The sequence below is a fragment of the Astyanax mexicanus genome, chromosome 2, assembly GCF_023375975.1.
Source record: "Astyanax mexicanus isolate ESR-SI-001 chromosome 2, AstMex3_surface, whole genome shotgun sequence".
Lineage (NCBI taxonomy): Eukaryota > Metazoa > Chordata > Actinopteri > Characiformes > Acestrorhamphidae > Astyanax > Astyanax mexicanus.
Window position 1 is genome coordinate 12,261,354 of NC_064409.1, and position 20,022 is coordinate 12,281,375.

The 20,022-nt window shown below is 36.8% G+C and overlaps 1 long non-coding RNA gene across 1 annotated transcript in view; it reads left to right on the top strand.

The window, feature by feature from the left end:
- The first annotated feature begins 11,930 nt into the window (after nucleotides 1-11,930).
- LOC103028258 (uncharacterized) overlaps nucleotides 11,931-20,022 on the top strand; it is a 33,313-nt gene continuing 25,221 nt past the window's right edge. Inside the window, exons 1-3 of the long non-coding RNA XR_452999.4 lie at nucleotides 11,931-12,923; nucleotides 14,227-14,302; nucleotides 19,514-19,571. This is a non-coding gene — a long non-coding RNA (uncharacterized LOC103028258). The remainder of the gene's footprint in view (nucleotides 12,924-14,226; nucleotides 14,303-19,513; nucleotides 19,572-20,022) is intronic.

The window sequence follows — 20,022 nt, forward strand, 5'->3', positions numbered from 1 at the left end:
ATCCATCTACCAGTCTTGATCGACCTTGACTAGAAGAAAGTGTTTCCCACTTCTCCTTGCAGAATTCTTTCAGCAGTGTGAATCTTCAGTGTTTGTATGGAAGTTCTCAAAATTTCCTTAAGCAGCCCCTGATACATTGAAGAATGATTAGATGAGTGAAGGATGAGTGGATGATGGAGACCTCACCAGGCTGCTGCAGCAAAGCATCCACAAACCACAGCATGACCACCCCCATGCTTCACAGTAGGTACAGGTAATTGTGCTCAAATGCTTAGTCTGGTTTGCTTTAAACATGTCTTCTGTTACTGTGCCCAAATAGTCGAACTTTGGATTCATCTGTCCAAAGCACATCATTCCTGAAATGTTTCCTGCTTGCACATCTCTCATGACAAATGTAAAAAAGTAAAAGTGCTGTTAGCTTTTAGCATGTCAACGCATGTCAGTAACATGGGACCTTTTTAATGCATATTATTATTATTATTATTCATTTTTTTATTTTACCCTATTTGTATTTCCATTTATATTAAAATCTAAAATACACCTTACACCTGCCTCCACTCTGTGTTCCCCTCTCGCTCTCTCTCTCTCTCTCTCTCTCTCTCTCTCTCTCTCTCTCTCTCTCACTCTCTTTCTCTCTCTTACACACACACACACACACATCGCTGCTGCTTCTGTGAAGCATACGTTTACCATGTTTTCTTCTCCTACTTGCCCTAATCCCCCGTGGAAGTTTTTTGTTTGAGCAGCACGTTTTTGATGCTTCTACCAGTAAATTAAACTGGTGTGCCTCAGTAACTGTTCCAGTAAATGGAGTGAAAGCTGAATAACAATACAATTTGAACCTTTTTTTACAATGTGGTTAAATATTTTGAAATTTAACTGATACTTAAATATGGTTCAGAAAGGACAATCTATGTTTACAGTTAAAAAGATACAGTTTAACAAACATTTTAATATAAAAATTTTCAAATTTTCAAAAGTTTTAGTTTTAAGAATAAAAAAAGTGATTGATAATGATTAATCACAGCAAAAGTGATTAATTAGTTGGATTTTTTTTATCTATCAGCAGCTATAAAGTGCAACTGCTCCTCTCAGAGCGTTCAGGATAAAGAGCAGAAGTGAAGGCCCGGTCCCAGGCTTTGCAGAGACACACACAAAAGCGGGGTGTGGAGTGAACGAGAGACGAGGTGAAAAAGAGAAGTTTGTCATTATGTTGCCCATGTGACGGACGCCCTGTTGGGACAACAGATGTGCGATGATGTCATGCCAGAGGAGGGGTGGGGAGGTGCAGGGCGGGAGAGAGGGAGATGAGGGAGGACAGTGGCTCTGTGCAGAGTTCCTCTTGGCAGAGGGGAGCGAGGGAGAAGGGTTGACTGAGGGCAGGGAGTGGAAGGAGGAAAAGAGGAGTGACTCCCACACTGCCCTGTGCCCCCCTCAACCCCCCGGCCTGCAGAGTGCTCTGCGTTCTCACTTTAACCCCTTCAGCCATGTTATTCTGATATTCAGCTCGAGCCTTATTATGCAGTAACTGGTAGAAATGATGTGGTAACTGATGTACAAAGGGCCTGTGTGTGTGAAAACATTTCAATTCCTCAATTCCTAATTACAGAAGTTATACAGTCATTTTTATAGTTTTTTAAATAGTAGTTTATTTAATATATCCTCTCCTCGCTGTCAAACTAAATTGTTGTATCTGCGAAATCACAACTTTAAAGGAGACAGAAAAAACTTCTTTGTTTTTAATGGAAGTCAGTGCAAAATTATCCATTCAACATGGATTTAGACACAACATAAAACAACTACTGCCAAATTCACATTGTGTCAAAAAAGGGGAAAACAGGAAAAAAGTTTTTTGCATTCCAACAATGATAAGTTAAACAGGTCTATATTCATGTGTAGAAACTTGTATGCCTATTTTCAAATTTCAAGGTTAGTTAAACGGTCCTCTATAGAAAAAAAAATATGTATACATGAAATTTTCAATTTCATAAATTAAACTACCTTGCACAAGCTTGACTTGGACTTAGACTGTGGACGGTACTGTACAAGAGTCAGAGAGCACTCTCTATTTTACTACTTTTCTATTTTATAATTGCCAGTCAAAACAGTCATTAAGGGCAATATTTTTTTAGTTCCAGAAAAGAAGGACAATATTTATAAAAAAAATACACAGAAGTCTCAACAACTATATATAATATTAGGTACAGGCAAGAAATGCAGCTGACGTTCATAGTGTTTCTGAGCATGCATCCTTTCAGGCCTACAGTTACTACAGTTAAAAAAAAGTAAAACAGCACTACAGAATAAGACAAACAAAGCCCATGGAGCAGAGTTTCAAAATGTAAGTAAATTCATGTAAAATAACTCATGTGAGGCATATGTGGGTTTGGACCCTTTGTAGTGATGTCGCCACTCTTTTTATTTGTTCGACCAACAAGCTACGACTGTCCAAAGATGAAATCTTCATAAGACAGTTCACTGAGGACCTGCAGCTTATGCTTTGGGATGCACCTACTGTTTTACTACACTGTCTACAGAGAGATATTTAACACATCCAAAGTTTAGTTGTACATGTTGGAGCATTTTCTGTTTCTCACCATTAAAATAAATCTCAAACATATCTTTTTATTCAGAACTCTAGAGGTATTCTCACACTGGAAGGACAGCTGTGAATGATTCAGATCTGAAGCAAGAGTGCAGCTTGATTCTCTCTCTGCCAAAGGTGAAAGATTTCAGTTAAATTCTAGGTTAATGGGTGCAGTTCTTATGCTATACGAGGTCTACCTTATAATATGGCTTAATTTTTCAGAATATCTCAGAAATATATTTTGAAAAATGTATAATTTACATATGTATATAACTTAACGTATGACAAACAATCTCTTTTGACTGGAGTTAAAAAAAAATCCCAGTACTGTATATACTGACAGTATACTGTAAACCAATAACATAATTCGACCACTTAACCATTATATTTAATTCTTCCTTAATTCAATTATCCATTATTATCCATCTTATAGTGTACTGTTTAGTAATTACTGCAAAATTACTGTAATTGTGTAATTATGAGAGTAAGGCACCGGCCTGCACACTTACATTCAGGATATTGTAGTTTATACCAATACAAGAACTTAATTTTATGAATCACTACAGTAATTACTTAAATAAAAAATAAAGTGAGACTCATATGTGATTTAAGTAGTTGTTATAGTAAAGAACTGTACATTAAACTTAACTTCTTTGATACTTTCAGGTACTTGTTATACTCTTATTTAGAAACTACATTAAATTATTCAACAACTACAATGGAAATCAGTGAAACAAGTTGTGTAATTATGACATTGGTAAGTATATAAAATGTGGTGCTGTATGCCCTTGCTGTATAAGGGGTTAACTAAAACTGACCGGTATGATTACTATCAAAAGATTCTTTGGTCATCATTGGACCAAAATGTCCTATCACCATAAAGGTTATGTTACATATAAAGGCAACAATACATTCTTCACTTTCAATATAATTTAAGGAAAGTAAAGTATTTAGGAATAAGTTTATAAGATGTCTGTTCATCATGTATTTTCTTTTTTACATAATCTTAAATGCTAACGAAACGGTGCTTTGACTTAAATTTCTGTATTAATAAATGCATCTCAAATACAATAGCTTTTTTTTTTTTAAAGAAAATAACTGCAAATAAATGTTTCCAACAGTAAAAAATTGGCTCTCCTTTTTGCCCAGTAGTGATGATTCGCATATAAAATAAAATACATAATTTTCTTAGTAGTTAACTTATGGTGATATTATTTTGTGGCTCAGGAATGTACAGTCCTTTAAAAATCACCATAACAGCTGTATTTCCAGAACAGTACTATAAAATCAGGCTCAGTAACGAGAGCTACAGAGAGTAAGCCGTTACCTCTGTGTCAACCTGGAGTTTATGTTTTTGCTGAGTTGCCATTATCTCCAGCCAAAAAAGACAGCTTTTACTACGCTGGACTCGGCCTGGCCGGCTACACAAAGGCCGGCCTCTCCTGATGACAGGCTCGCCGAGCCCAGAGTTTGTGATTTGATTGTGCGACTGCAATGCTAAACTTTCTGCCTCTGTCCCCTGACTCTGTCAGTGGCATAAGAAGTCAATTGTTCTTGCGGTATGCAGCGACAATGACTGTTTGTGATCGCGCAGAGTCGGAGTGGGGGGGCATCATATACAGTAATTGTGCTCCTCACTGCCAGGCCTAGGCTCTCTCGACTGGGTCGCACAGAGGTCAAAATGCTCTCAGTCACACCATAAAAGCCGTGTGTATGTGGGTGTGTATACGTGTGCGTGCGCATACGCTGCCAATTGTACCATTAAGATACATTTTTGCTTACTGGCGCCTTTACCTCTAGCGGCCTACACAGCAACACATTCCTCGTCCTTTCTCACAATGTCTTTCTCACAGAGTGGAGAAGTGGAATGAACTTGTCGAGAAATGTTCTGGTGCTGCTGGACATGTCATACTGCCTTAAGTGTGTGTGTGTGAGGCCTGGCTTACTGTGAGAAACTGTGATGTTTTAGTTTACCCTATAGTGAACAGGTATCTTAAACCATGTGCACGAAAAACTTAATTTCCTTAAAATTATAAAGGCCCATACTATGAAAAGTTCATTTTAAAATTATTTTGACTTGCATACAACATTACAACATACAGTCCATGCATGTAGGCTATGTAGAGCTGGATGATGTGCCAAACATGTTATGTTATCATACATTTCTTCACTCGATCAACACAAGGTGACCAATCATTTTGTCAATGTATGTATAATATGCCCTGTAATGAACATCATTCAGAAATAGATGCTGTAAACAATGTGTATTAAAATATAGGAAAAGCAGTTTTAACACAACATTCTTTATTGCAATATAGATGCATTAACATTACTTAAATATGAACAATTAACCATTTTTTAATCAACATGTTTGTAATGTCACCAAAAACAAAACCTTTAAATACATGATTAATTTTAACACAAGCTTCTTGTATTAATGTTTAGGTCATAAGGAGTGTATAGGCTTGGATGGATTTTTAATTAGCCCCAAAACAGGGCAGCCAATCAGAATAGACCTCATTTACATATATCAATGCAGAAAAAGAAACATAAAACAACCTAGGACAAAGAGAAAATAAAGATTGTATGTAACTGCACATTATTAGAGAAGCTCAATGCAAAAAAGAAATACAAGAAAACAGAGGATACAGGCCCTTTAAGTGCCTGCTGAGTTCCCCACATGGAAGCTTAACTGAGACAGACCAAGTGAAGACTAACGAATTATACAGCACTGAAAATGCACTAAACTGTGTTAGTCCAAGTTCCTTATAAACAAATCACAATTATTAAATCTTGCAAAAATTAGCTACTATTTAATTTATTAAATTCATATAATAAATATACAATATAAATATACAAATGTTCAGTACATTAATGCTAAGCTCAGTAATACTCAAATAAACAGCTCAGTGATGTCTACTCATGCTTTAGCAGTGATCAGTAATACAGTTTTCGACTGATGTTTTATACTGATATTTAAGTGTATTGCACTTTTGATTAACAGAATATTTAAGTTACACTAGGCTAGCAGGGTTGTAGTAAAATATATATAAATTAATATAAATATTTTTGTATCAGTATTGATGTCGGCAGAAAAGTACATGGACAATTGTGCATATAATCACTGACCCTAAATTATTCATCAATGGATTCCTCTTACCTTGGACACCTTAGTTTGTATTTTAAACATGAGCAGCTTATATTTGAATGAACTGCAGATATATTAAAGATTTGTAAGGTCATTTTGAGGTAATTTAAATAGCCTATATCTCACATTTTCTTGTTTTTTTTTTCTTTTTATTTGCAAAGCAATGTTTTTTGTATTAAACAATGTTTATAACACAATTTAGTTTTACACAATAATTATACAGCATTTCCTTTTGGTTACAAGTAGCTATGTTCTTAAGACTGATATATGTAAATTAATTGCTGTTTAATTTTCCCATGGACTTGGGACTGAATTGTATGAGCTATGTCACCTTTTTTGAATCACATATTTTTTATCACATAAAATGTATTGTGACATGCACTTATTTGCTTTTATGATTGCTCACTCCTGCTTAGCACGATTCCCAAGGTGTTTAAAGTAGTACATTTAAAGCAATATGTATTAATGTGCATTGTCTGTACCAATATAACTTTACTGTATAAAGTAAAGTAACACAGGGTAAGAGATCTACCCCCCTGCAATGAACACAATAAAAAAAACAATATGCAGAGTGACCTTGCATGAATAGTGCCTTTCTAGCCATTCAGGTGTAAAGGACTAGAATGACTTTGTACAAAGATATGCGACTTGCACAAAACCCCGGTGCATACCCTAGATGCTATTTTATTTGCAGCTGTTGGCCACGATATCCTCCATGTTGCTTGACTTTGCACCATTAGGCCGAGACATCTGAGAGTTGTAAATGTGGTTCAAAATCTGAGACCTGCTGTGATTAGCGCGATGTAATGTTTATATTCTGTTTAAAGTTGACACAGTTTCAGTGTGCATGACCCAGTCACATCAAAGGTTTATTAATTTTATTGGAAAAAACGATCAGGACTTTATTTTGTTTTGAAATCTTGATTGACACACTCAAAGAGATAAATGCTTCAGAGATAATTAAGACTGTATATGTGATGTTATGATACGTGGTATTATTTTCCATATCCTGACAGCAATTCACTGATATCTCAAATGTCAAAGTGAAAAGTCAAAGTGAAAAGTGAAGTCATGTGCTTTGGTTATGGCAAGAGAATCAGGGTTAAACAGCTTGTGGAACACTCGAAACTTGGAAATTATGATTTCATCAACACTATCTACTTGAATTAATGCTGTTGACATAGCATTGACTTTTATTCATAACATCTTTTATAAGAATGGTGTGTGTTTCTGGCACATGGCAAGCTTTACTGATTGTGCCAGCTGTGAGTTGGTGCACTAAAATTTCATTATTGTTTTCTCACTATATTAATATAGACAACACAGCACTAATACAGAATGCAAATGATACAGTGGCCTAATTTTGGTCTACATGGAGTTGGCATTGTAGGAGCAAACATGAACTTTAAAAGGCCTAAGAATAATAATGTAAATTTGCTATACTGTTTAAATGCATTACATAAGTAATCACATAGTTAGTTCAATTTTAAATAACATTTACATTTGAGCTGTGTTTGGATTAATTAATGCATTAACTCATGCAATATAAATACATAGCCTTACATATCATCTCCACTTTTATAGTTTTTGACATGATTTGAACCAGTAAATTGAATAAAATTAACTACAATGAAAATATGTCTAAAATGTACCCCAAAGATGTGTAACATTTGCACTATATTTTCAAGCTATTTTGTACATGATTTACTGTTCACACTACAGCTCCTTTCCACTGGGGGCACAGTTTTGCCAAATACATGCAACCTGTCTGCCATGTAGTCAAAGAAGCTAGAAACAGCTAACATGCTGCCTTCATGGAGCTTCGAAAAAATAATTACTGGATGGAAACTCAATCAGAAATGGTAAGAATTTCACCTGTTACTATGGATTTACTGTTGTTTAGGTCTAGTAGGTTAAGGTCAGGTTGAAGTTTAGGTTAAAGTGTAGGGTAAATTCCGATTTAAGTTTAATATGTAGGGTAAATTCAGGTTTAGGTTGAGGTGTGAAGTAAGTTCAGGTTTAGGTTAAAGTGTAGGATGAGTTCAGGTTTAGGTTACGTTGTTAAATAAGTTCAGGTTTAGGTTAAAGTGTAGGATGACTTTCGGTTTAGGTTAAAGTGTAGGATTAGTTCAGGTTTAGGTTAAGGTATAGGATGAGTTCAGGTTTAGGTTACGTTGTTGAATAAGTTCAGGTTTAGGTTAAGTTTTAGGTTCAGGTTTAGGTTAAGGTGTAGAGTAAATTCAAGTTTACATAAAGGGTAAGTTCAGGTTTAGGTTATAAGGTGTATAGTAAGTTCAGGTTTAGGTTGTAAGGTGTATAGTAAGTTCAGGTTTAGGTTAAAATGTAGAGTAAATTCAGGTGTAGGGTAGGTTCATGTTTAGGTTATAAGGTGTATAGTAAAAGTTCAGGTTTAGGTTAAGGTGTAGAGTAAATTCAGGCTTAGGTGAAGGTAAGTTCAGATGTAGGTTATAAGGTGTAGGGTAAGTTCAGTTGTAGGTAAAGGTGTAGAATAAGTTCAAGTTTAGGTTAAGGTGTAGAGTAAATTCAGGTGCAGGGTAAGTTTAGGTTTAGGTTATGGTGCAGGGTACGTTCAGGTTAAGGTTAAGTAAAGATTAGTTTTTAAATGCCACCTCAATTCATATTTATGAGATGTTTTCAGTCTGCATGTTTTTGCTTTTTTCAAAGTAAAAAAGACAACCATGTCAAAATAATTGTTTTATCCAGAGAAATGTACAAATAATAACTTTTCATCAAATTATATTTAAGTGTTTTACTTTTTTAGAGCACAATATGGGGTTGACTGAATGTTGACAATTCGCAGTTTCAGCATGATTTTTTACATTTTATTATAAGTTTCAGCAAAATACAAATATAATACCAATAAGTGGCATTGATGATGTATATACCATGTGAGCCCTAGTTCAACTGCAACTGAAATACCAGAAAGTACCAGCAATTATTTATCTATAAATCAAGATTATTAGAATTTATTAAGTCTTTGGGTGTGGCATTGCGGCAAGGCCCTTGGCAGTTGTCTCTTGCTATGAAATCTCTCTCTCTCTTTCCCTCCCACTCTTTCTCTCACTCTCTCCTTCTCTCTGAGTCCCACCCCCTTTGCCACTGCCATCTCCCGGCTTTCCCAGAATGCCCTGTCTGAGAGCACTGGCCTGAAATAAAACTAAGAGGGCCCTCATACAGAGAATGGGAGCTTTGTCTCAGCTGCCATTTACACTGTCTAGGGGCATAGAAGGAGAACTCAAAGAGAGTGTCTGATTGCAAATTAGCACGGCCCTGGCCCTACTGCAGACCCCCACCCTCCTGACCACACCACCACAGCCACTACCGACATCCCCATCACCAAATCACCAACCATCCCTTCGAGCTTCCACTCTGCAGGGTTGAGGTGTCGAGAAAGTTTCAGTACTAATGTAGCTTTAAACATAATTCCATCTCCTGGCTTCATCAGTGACCCTGGCGCCGTTTCGGGACGTCAGGAGGAAATGGAATAAGTTTGCGGAGTGCTTTTACCACTTCTCCTCAGTCGACGTCTGTTTGTCTGCACCGCTGGGGGTTGTTTAATATGCAAGTGATGTTGTGTCTGAATCTGTGATTAGTTAAAGACAAAGGACGGCCTTCAAGCACTGCAGGCCAGACTGCTTGACACCAGGGCCCTCCCCAAGACACTTCTGCAAGTGATTGACACACGTCAAGAGAGGGATGCAATTTGTTAGTTGCTGGCTTTCTATGGATTGAGATGTTCTGGGCTATTAAATATTTATGAAGTGCTGATAGATTGAGCCGATTATTAAGAGTTGATCATTTAATGTCAATAAGTTGTCTGGAAATAATGGGTAATAATTATTAGATATATTTTTTTGTATAATTCATTAAAAAGTTTTATTTTTTAAATGGTACAAATTAGGGCCCCATTTTTTTTTCAGAACTGTTCATTTTTCTCTCTTTTTCTTTTTTTGCATCATTGGGGTAATAGTGGAGTTAAGTATGATTCATGTTGCACTTCAGGCTGTCATGACCGTTGGGTTATATATGAACTTGATAACCCTTTCTGTAATCCCTGTGCTCTCAACTCCATTGATCCTGACACTGCCACTTTGTAGGGCGCACACACACACATACATACACACACACACACACACACACACACAGACAGACAGAGAGAGTAGGACACGATAAGAGATCTATAATCTGATTACAGCTGTCTGTATGTAGATGCGTGGGGGCTATGGGACGTATTCCTCTTAAAGAGGATATTTCCCAACAGCCTGAGGGACTAAAGAATAAAGCATTAATAAGAGCAGTAGTTCCAAACTAAATCTAATACTTTCACACGGTCATCAGCAGTGTGTGTGTGTGTGTGTTGTGTGTAATTATATGTGAAGCTTTAAAAGTAAGCACATAATCAAAAAATATGTGTGCACGTGTGTTAGAATTCATTAGCTTATACAAATTTCAGTATTTATATTTAGATACTTACAGATTATGTATAGACTTTATATACTTTCTACTCTTTTGATCCCATGTCATGAGTGTTTTGTAGGAAAACATATAGACAGGAATAATTACAAAAATACAAAAGTATATATATATATTTTTTTATTATTATTTTAAACATTTTATATATATATATATATATTTAAATAAAAAATGTTGTTTTATTGTTTTCTTTCTTTTATTATCTGGTAATCTTCCATAACTTTTTTAAAGATTGTTTTAATCATTTTTATGAATACTACACTATACTCATTTTGTGTATGAATGTGTATTTTTAAACTACATTTATAACTACTGCTTAAAACTGTGCTTCCATAAATGAGGCACACACTGTAGCACACTGCTTTTGTTTAATCAAAAAAATAATTATCATAAATTTAACAAGGTCTCCAAGCTATTACCTGCAGAGCAGTCACTTGTTGCACTCGCATTGTTTGCAAGAAATTATGCACATTTGATTTAGCCTTGGAGACCCACTTGCACCACGTGTGATTTTTAAAAGCAATACAGGCCCAAAATCCAGCAGGCCGAAAGTTAAACTTCAGGACGTGGCGCAATCGGTCGGCTCAACTTCGTACCTCTGAAATACAGTATAAATAATGCATGAATTAACTTGAGTAAAATTAGCTTTGTTAGGATATACTAAACATCTGATTGCACACACTGTAAAATAAACGGGGCCTACCAGCTACTAAGCTCCCTCGCAACAGGAACAACAGCAATGCCGTCGTTTTCTGGCAGCGAATAAAAGCCCCACCGGTTCCCCAGGGTAGGTTAATATTGGAGGGGGAATACGTAAAGCACTAGCTGGCCTCACCAGCAAGCTTTAGCTTCATTTGGATGACTCAGATAATTGCTGCCGAGAGTGGGGACAGATGAGGTCAGCACACATGACATAAAGCAGAGGTTTTCTGTGGAGTTTTTTTTTAATTATTAGCATTTTAGTACAGTTTACTATAACATTACTACCCTGTATTATGCATTTAGTTAACTAGTTACATAGCTAGCAGCATTTGTCACACTAAAATATTTAAATCTGAATCAAAATAATTAACTAAAAAGACTAGCACAAGTTAAAGTTATTGCACTTGGGTGCATTGAAACAGCGTTGATCTCCGACGTCAGAATTGTATTTATTCAGCACAGTTTTTATGTAGTTTATTGTTTGTATTAAACTTTACTTACATTAGCTAAATATGTATATATTGTTTCTATTATATTATTGTTGTTGGCTCGTACTGTGTTCTTGTAGAAAAGGCGTGTAAAAAGGGACTTTTAAATGTAAAAAATAGAATAATTAATATCATACTTAAATATTTTTTTTACTGGAGCACATTTTGTTTAAAAGCATTGTAAGTGTAGAAAATCTCCAACCGTTCAAAGCCTTTAAATGAACCTTGAGTCAATGTCATTATTTCACCTATTAGTCAGTGTTAAGTAAAGGTTGTTTAAGGGTGTTTTTACTTAATGAACATTAAAAGATATAGTTAAATAGGTTAGCTATTTATTTCACTTTGACTTAGTTTTTTTCTATTTTCTCTGCCTGTAATGACGTGTTATTTTATATTTAAAATAATATATCGTGTTTAAAAAGAATATTATTTAATATTTATTTTGTTGTTTTTGTAGTTAGTTAATATGCTAGTATTGAGCTAGTTAGTGATTTTTTTGTTTAGTCCACATTATTAAGGCAACACGTATCTATCGCCAGCCTGCTAACCAGCGGAGTGTAGCTGCTTAAACTTAAACTAAACTTCGTAGGAGCGAAAAAAGGCTGTTAAATTGGCCGTAATCTTTCTGTTTAGGAGGCTTCTCTTTGTTTGCTGTGGTCTTCTTTCGTTAACGTAACGTAGTTAGGTTTCTTTACTGCCTCTCTCGGTTTGGGCTCCCCCTCTCCTTTTTTTGTCAGTTTGAAGGCACATCAAATGGCGACGAACTGTTAACGTCCCCGGGTTAGCCTATTATTTCGACGCGGAGGAGAAGTGTAATCTCAGGGACGGCGTGCAGAAGAAACTCGTTGGCCGCAGGGCAAAGCTCCGTCATATCTTATCCAGCCTGCTGTAATCTTTTGCAGAAGTTAAAGCCATTAAAACGGAAAGGTAGGCTCTGCCTGCGGTCTGGGACTCTTGTGTAACGGTCGCTGTGAATCCCTCAGTTCACCTCATTTGAACTTGTGTGATCTAGTTCACTAAAACGGCGCGGCGCTGTCACTCCGGCTCTGAGCGAGAGAAGCTGCCTCTCGGGTACAGAAAAACTGGAAATGGAGGCTTTTTCGGTGCTTAGAGCACAGAGCTTAAAAGACGACATTTTCGTGGACGGTACCGAAACCAGTCGCAGCGGCGGGGAAACGACGGTTAGCTAGCCGCCGACTAGCCGCCTCTCCTCGGTCTCGCTTCGGCTTTGCCCTGGCGCTGCTGCTGCTGCTGCTTTACAAAAGTAACCGGGGGACGGGAATTCAATTCACCGTGAAGAATGACATCTTTTCCACCGCCTGTGGACTGGGGGACGTACTTGAACTTGAACTAGAACACTGTGAGCTAACTTAAAGCCGTTAACACCGAGGCTAGCCACTTTTTCTTACGTTTGTAGCTGATTTTGTATCTCACACACGGACTCGGGCACGGCTGTAGCTGCTAAATAAACCACCATAAACAACGAAGCGCAACACACCACCAAGTAAGTTGCTAGCTGTTAAAGATTTATCTTATTATCTAGCGTTAACACAATTTTTTCCAGGTGGTTTCCTCACAATTTGTTAGCTAACAGACTAAAGCATGTTTTAGTCCCCAGTTATTAACTAGCTGTTAGCTATCTAACTGCAAAATCCAAGAGAACATATTTAACTTTAACTAGGTTAGCTAAACTAGCTAATCTTGCAATTGTTAGGTTATAACGCATAGATTTTAAGGAGCAGTTTCCCAGACAGAGATTACGCCTAGTCTTGGACAATACAGCAGTTTAAATAATTCCACTTATAGAAAACGACTAAGCTTAAACCCTGTCTGAAAAACTGCTTTTCAATGTCCATGCGTTATAACATTATAAATATGTCCTCATGGTCTAAATATTAACCTAGCTTGCTAGCTAAACTGTTTTGCAGATTATTTTCATGCATGAAATGTGAAATAAACCCTTCTCCTGACTTCATAGCCTGACCAGTCTAATACTTTAACCACTGTCACTCTTTCTGTTCTGTTGTATATCTATTTGAATTAAAATAACTTACATTTTATTAGGACTGAAAAAGAAAGAGGGTGGTGACACATCAGCACATCTGCACTGTTGCTGAGGGAAAGGTCATGTTCTCTTGGCCTCTTTTTCTTCAGTGCTAATAATGATAATATTGACTCATGACTGTTTTTTTCTGTACTCTGACTAGAAAAGGCATTAAAGGGCCATCCCTACTTATATGAATGAGTAGATAATTTAGTGTCGACTTAATGTGCATTTCATTACAATGCTTATGGAAAGGATCTGTTGCTGCAGAAATTATGCTCTTCTCTCTCAGACATTCAATAGTCCAGGCAGGCAACAGGCTGCCACAGTATTTTATTACAAGCCATACAGCCTGTACATTTCTTTTACCCTGTAATTAGGCCTGAATGCATTGTAAATTAATCGTGTCTAGTCATATATCTCTGTGTTAAGAAGCTAGATATTGGGAGTAGATGTGTTTTAGTCCATTTTTGTTGTCCGAAATGAGACTAGCTTGCTGATTAAGAATCATGGACAGTGGAGAGTCTGAAGTAAGATGTATTAGAAAAAGCTTCAAGTTAGTCTTAGTCCCCCTTTTTGTGTATATTATTAGTAAGGGTAGCATTACCCACAATAATTATAATTCTGGGAACAAGCCAGCATTATTTAAGTAAAGTAAGTATAGTTTTATAGCTAATGAGAACAGATATCATTTTTTAAATTGTGTGTATATGTGTTGGTGTGTGTGTGTCTGTATGCGCATGCGTGTGTGTGTGTCTTACAGTGGTGCTTAAAATGGCGAAAACTTGTTCACACAGTCCCTGATTCACCTGGGTTCTTTCAAACAGCTTTTCAATCAGGTAAGTTTTTATTAAATTTCAAAACATATACTTTTGATTGCAGTTCAGATTCAGCGTTTGTGAGAATAGTTTGCTCGTATTAGATGTCCTTCACCTCTCCGTGAAGGTGAGTGAGTTTAAACTGTATTAAATCAATTAAAGATCAAATACACCATGCTGGATGATTACTTTATTAAACAACCAGGCTGAAAAGCTGATACAAAAATAAAAATAAAGATTATATCATGTTCTTGCCAAGTTTTACAATGGCACAGACATGTAATGTCTTTAATTTGTGACCATATGCAAGTAATAATAGATCCCAGGGCAAATTCTGTTTGCTCTTAAGAATAAATATATTATTTGTTTACAGTTGAATACTTTATATACAATTTCATTGTTCAGCTAAAATTGTATGGTGATGCAGTTTGCAAGTTTGGCCTCTTTTAAAATGGGACCCTTAGATAATCAAAACACATTTACACATGATAATTAAAATCTCGGGAGATGTGGTGTGGTATTAGCACACTGTCTGCTTTTTTGCTCTGCTTTTTACTGGTCGGCTAAATACGCCTACTTATTTTCAAGAGGAATACAAATTATTCTCAACCTACTTTTACAAGAGAGCATCTGCTTCATCAGAAGTTGATAGATCTTAAGGCATCTGCAGAGTGCATTTGGATTTTTTTGTCAGCCTCTCAGGTGTCACTGGACTCTCTCTCAAGACCTTGGCCGCATGCACCAAAGATTTGTGTGTGTATGTGTCATGGTGCTTTTGGAGGCCAATAACCCAGGACTGAGACAGAGAGAGACATCAGGAGAGAGAATATAAAAGGATGAGTTGAAGTGTGTATTTTTTAAACATTACAGGAATTCTGTATTAAAGCAGAGTGTATGTTACCCCAGCAAATGTTTTTTGCAATGTTCTTCAAGCAACAAAGGATCACGATTAAAGAAACAAGATGAAAAGAAACTTTTATCTAAATGACCTTGGGGTTTTTAGTGTTCCAGTTAAACTATTTTTTTTTTGTTCAAGTTTTTTTGGTCAAAAACTTTTATTATCAGGTGGATGCCAAGTCAAGAATAGTATATGTCCTCACCTAAGCGCTCAAAGATTAAATGCATTAAAATGTTTATCCCATTAAACCCAAAAATCTTGTATGTGATCTCATTTAATTTGTTTCTTATAACTACTTTGACATGATGTTAGCTTCACTGTATATAGGAGTTACAGTATAATAAAGTCTCAAGATTAAAAATCAAACAACATGCCTACAATTTCTTAAGATGTTAAGCAGTAATTTAGGGCCCATGTAATATTCATTTACTTTTACTACATAGTTTTCGTTGAACCTCTAGGGGTACTGTATTTACATATTTGGCAAAAGGGTTTCATATCGCACCAAAAAGGTATTTAAAATTAAGGTCAGTGTTTCCTCAGGACCCATGTGCCTTTTTACATTATGACCCGAAACGTCATTCACAGGAGCAGGCAGGTAACCAGTTTAGAAAGGCGGGCAACATATGGGGCAACATATACATGTGAAAAATTATTTCTAATTAATAAATTGTCTGTATAAAATGATAATGTCATGCAATAATTGCCATGCATAATTAACATCATGAAAACAACTAAATAATCAGTAAGAAACAAATTCAAAATATTTTCAGCATATTCAGTCACATGAACAACACATTATTGTGTTATAAAATGTCTGCTGCAAAGCATTGCCACCTAAAGTAAGCATTTTGAATTTTATTTTTCTCTTTTTATGTTTAAACCAACTGCTTACAATAAAATGAAAAAGGCCAGAACCACAAGCTATATGATTTTAGTATGTGGGACTACGAGCAAGGCTGAACCGACAGACAAACGTCACAAGTGAGACGAATTCTAGTGGGAGTAGGGTTTAGGATAAAAATTTGCTCCAATGTAAAAACTTGTACTTCTATTTTTGTGTTTTTTAGTTTTTACAAAAAATTATCTTAACTTTATGTCAATGTTTCAATTGCATGACCAATAGAAATTCTGTAAAATTACTTGGAATTGAATGTTGTTTACATTGACACCCATTAAAAGTTAAAAGTTATTTCTTTTTTTTTAAAGATTTTTTTTTGTCTGACAGAGAAAATATAAAACAGTTTTCAGTCATCTAATAGTATAATTTGACCTAGAAAAGTGGGGCTTTCCACCAATGAAGAGTATATACCGAAAGTAAATATTAAAAAGAATACTTCAAAAAAGTAAGAAAGGAACAAAGACTTAAAGCGAAACTGCTTGTTGTTTCTAAAGAAAAGGTCTATCATTTTCTGTGGTGTTTACCGTGATACTTAGTGTTGCTTCCTATTCCTGTGCTGTGACAAGCTAAGTGGCAAGCCTTGTGACTAAAAGGGAGCCAATAATGCAGCAAACCAGAAATACAAACCTATAGCTGAGTATCTTTAAGACACAGTGCTTAAGGCCTCACACAGACTATGAGGAAGCTTCTAATTTGAGGGCAACTTTTCCATTCCTTTACGCTCCAAACCAAGGTAATGTCCTCTGAAAATGCTGACAACAGCATTTGAATTACGAAACAGCTTTAAGAAAGATTAAGAGCAAGATATCATCAGTCAGCTTTATTTTTTTTTTGGCTTTTGGTTTCAACAAGCTTTTAATGTTGTCACTCAGTGCTCAGCTGTGCTTGCCAAAAATAGCTTTCAGTTTACATCTCCTGCCTATGACAATATCTCAACCGCGGTGTGGCTCTGAGCTGAGTAACCTGTGTCAGGATTTCAGGGCAGGCCGATACGTAGCATAGCGTCCTAGACCAACTAGCATGCAGTACAGCTGGCTGAATTTGTGCTGTGTGTGCACTGGAAGTGTCTTTCCATGACTGGCTGCTTGAGCTCTGACCATGCCAAACTGTCAATCCCACAGGAATGTCTCCCCAAACTCTCTGCTGCTGCGGCAGATGACAGAAAATTGGCCGGTGTAGTATTGCTGTGCTTCTTTTCTCTCTAACTTTCTCTATGTTGCTCTCCTGCTTTTTTGCTCTCAGTCTCACTCTTTCCTGTTCCAATTTTTTTAAACCTTGCCAGTTCAAAGAAAGAGGCCAAGTATGTAATGTGTCAACATGACCTGGCTGAAGTGCTGTAATTTGATGATTTCAATTTTGTGTCTTTATATGATGTGGCAGTGTTGACTCAGGCTGTCTGCCTATGGCCTTTATATTGGCCTTTATAACTGTATGGGACAGGGTAGTGGTGAAACTGTGTGGCAGAGAACTGTGTTGCACATTTGAATGCTTTTGGAATTAGTTGGAGTTGGGAAAAGGGAATATTTGGGAAGGTGATCATCCAACATCTTGTCCTCACTAACACTGAATTGTATTTTAATGCTGTCAAATCCTTTTAGCATTTCTCCAAAATCTAATAGAAAACTCTTCCTAGAAAATATAGACAATTACTTCAACAGAAGAAAAAAAATATTTTCTAATACTCTTGATTTCAGAAGAAACAATGAATGAGCAGATGTCCCATTAATTCTGTCCTAGTATGAACCTCTAGGGGCAAAGATCCTCCAGAACCTCAGCTGAACTCTTAAAAATGCGGTTAGCTTTAAGTTGCCTGTCTAAAATAACCAGAGCAGCACAGAAAATAAAATGAAGTTGGCATATTTCACCCCTCTGAACTTAAATATGTGTGTTCACTGGCTTCAGTGTGACCAGTATATTGGAAGAGTGGCCTGTAATGGCAGTAAGGTTTGGGTTCTATCCAGGACTTGCACTCTGTGTCCTGGCTGTGACTGGCACTGAAGAGGTGCGCAGATGTGTGCGTGAGGAGGCCCGTGGCCATAGGAGGAATGCGTCCATGCTGCCGGGATTGTGTGTGTGTGTGTGTGTGAGACAGCAGCCGTGGGCATTACAGGGCATTACAGGACAGGGAACTGTGAATAAGCCGCTCAGATCCAGAGTGCAACAGAGGACAACCGGCGTGACACACATTCCCCCTTGTCTCTGAGCTGCGGTTTACCCATGACACGTAAAGACATCACATCACATATTGTGTTTGTGTGTGTGCAGGGGATTTTGTGTGTGTGCGTGTGTGCATGTGGATGTGCGCATGCGTTTGTTTGTTTGAGCAAGAGAGAAAGAGAGAGAGAGAGCAAACTTGTTTCAGAGCAAGGAGCTCTTAAGTGCTTGACCTAATTTTGCAGGCAGTGAAGAATTCAGCAGTGAAGGCCTTCCTCTGTGAGTGTGAGTTTGCTGTGCTGGGTGTTTCCTCCCAGGGTCTAACAGGAAGCTCATGTTCAAGTTCATCTGAGGACAGGGAGAAGGCTTTTCTTTCCATGGTGGATCTTTTTTAGAGAGGGGGGGGGAAAGCCTGGGCCCCAGCTCTGAATCTCCCCTCTGCAATCTGGCATGTGTTTTAGCTCCCTATACTGCTTTATTGTCTATTTTGGCTGAACTTGCAGTTTTTTCACGCTGCCAAGAAAACATCTATTTTTTAGGCTACAGTGAGGAGCCCTTGTCCAGAGTTCTCTCCTTCTGGCTCTGTTCTACAATCCAAGTTGACCATGTTTTACCACTTAAGCAGATCAAATGAAGAACAGTGCTGCTGTATAAAAACATACAGAATATCCAGTGCCCTCCATTTGTAGAAGTTTACTTCGTAAAGGTCATGTTTCATTCATTATCAGACAGATAAACAAGGAACACTGCGGAAACAATTCCATATTTCTCAATGGTTGCAGAGGAAATGTCTTCGTACAGACAGTTGTTACAGTTTGTTCCATCTAGTGGTTATTATTGCAGTCTGTAGAAAGTAAAACATAAGCATGTGCTTCCACACACACAAACCCAAAAGACTAAAGTGGTCTTGCAAGTGGAGCATAGGAATACACCTTAACCACTGCAGTTCCCACAATGCCATGCAATTTCTAATTCCAAGTAAGAAATATTTGTAAAGTTATAGTGTAAAATTATAAATACAACATTTACTCACTTGCCATATCGTCTAATGTTGTGTCTTTAGAGTCAAAGATGTCTTTGGAGTCAAAAAAATTTCAGCTCTGTTACTATGCAAATGTTAAAAGGTCTGTCAATTCATTTGTAAAACATGGGATCGTTTCCTCGATCCCATACACTCGTTTCCTTTTATTTTTAATAGTAAGCTGTTTGTGAGTGAAATGTCTTGGATCTTTGCCTAAATTATGCACAAGCTTTCTAACAGTCGATCTATCTTTCACAGACTTCCCACAGAATTTTGAAGATGAAAGGAGAGTCTTATTCTTGACAGGATGATACAGGTGAGAAGAAAGAGGAGAAAAACCACAAACAGTAAAATAAAGTAATGCACAATTAGACATTATCATAAAAATGTTAATGGCAACATCTAGGATACTGTGCCTCATGTTTGAAACATGTTCTTGTGGTGGAAGGACTGGAAGATGATGAAAATCAGACCTCAACACTAAATCTGCATGACAGAAATTAAAGCCACACAGATCAAAAAAACAGTTTGGTTTATTGTAAATTTGTCAATTGATGAAAATTTGGATCTGGAGTTGATGTTAAAATTACAGGAGGACAGATAACATTAATGCAATAAGTAATTATTTTATACGTCAGTGTGTTTACTTAACCATTTTCAGAGTTCTCCTTAAGGCAGCCCAGTATTATTTGTGCTTTTACCTTGTTTGATTAATGACTATATTAAATCAGCTGTGCTGCTGGTGGATTTGTAAATTATTGTTTTTC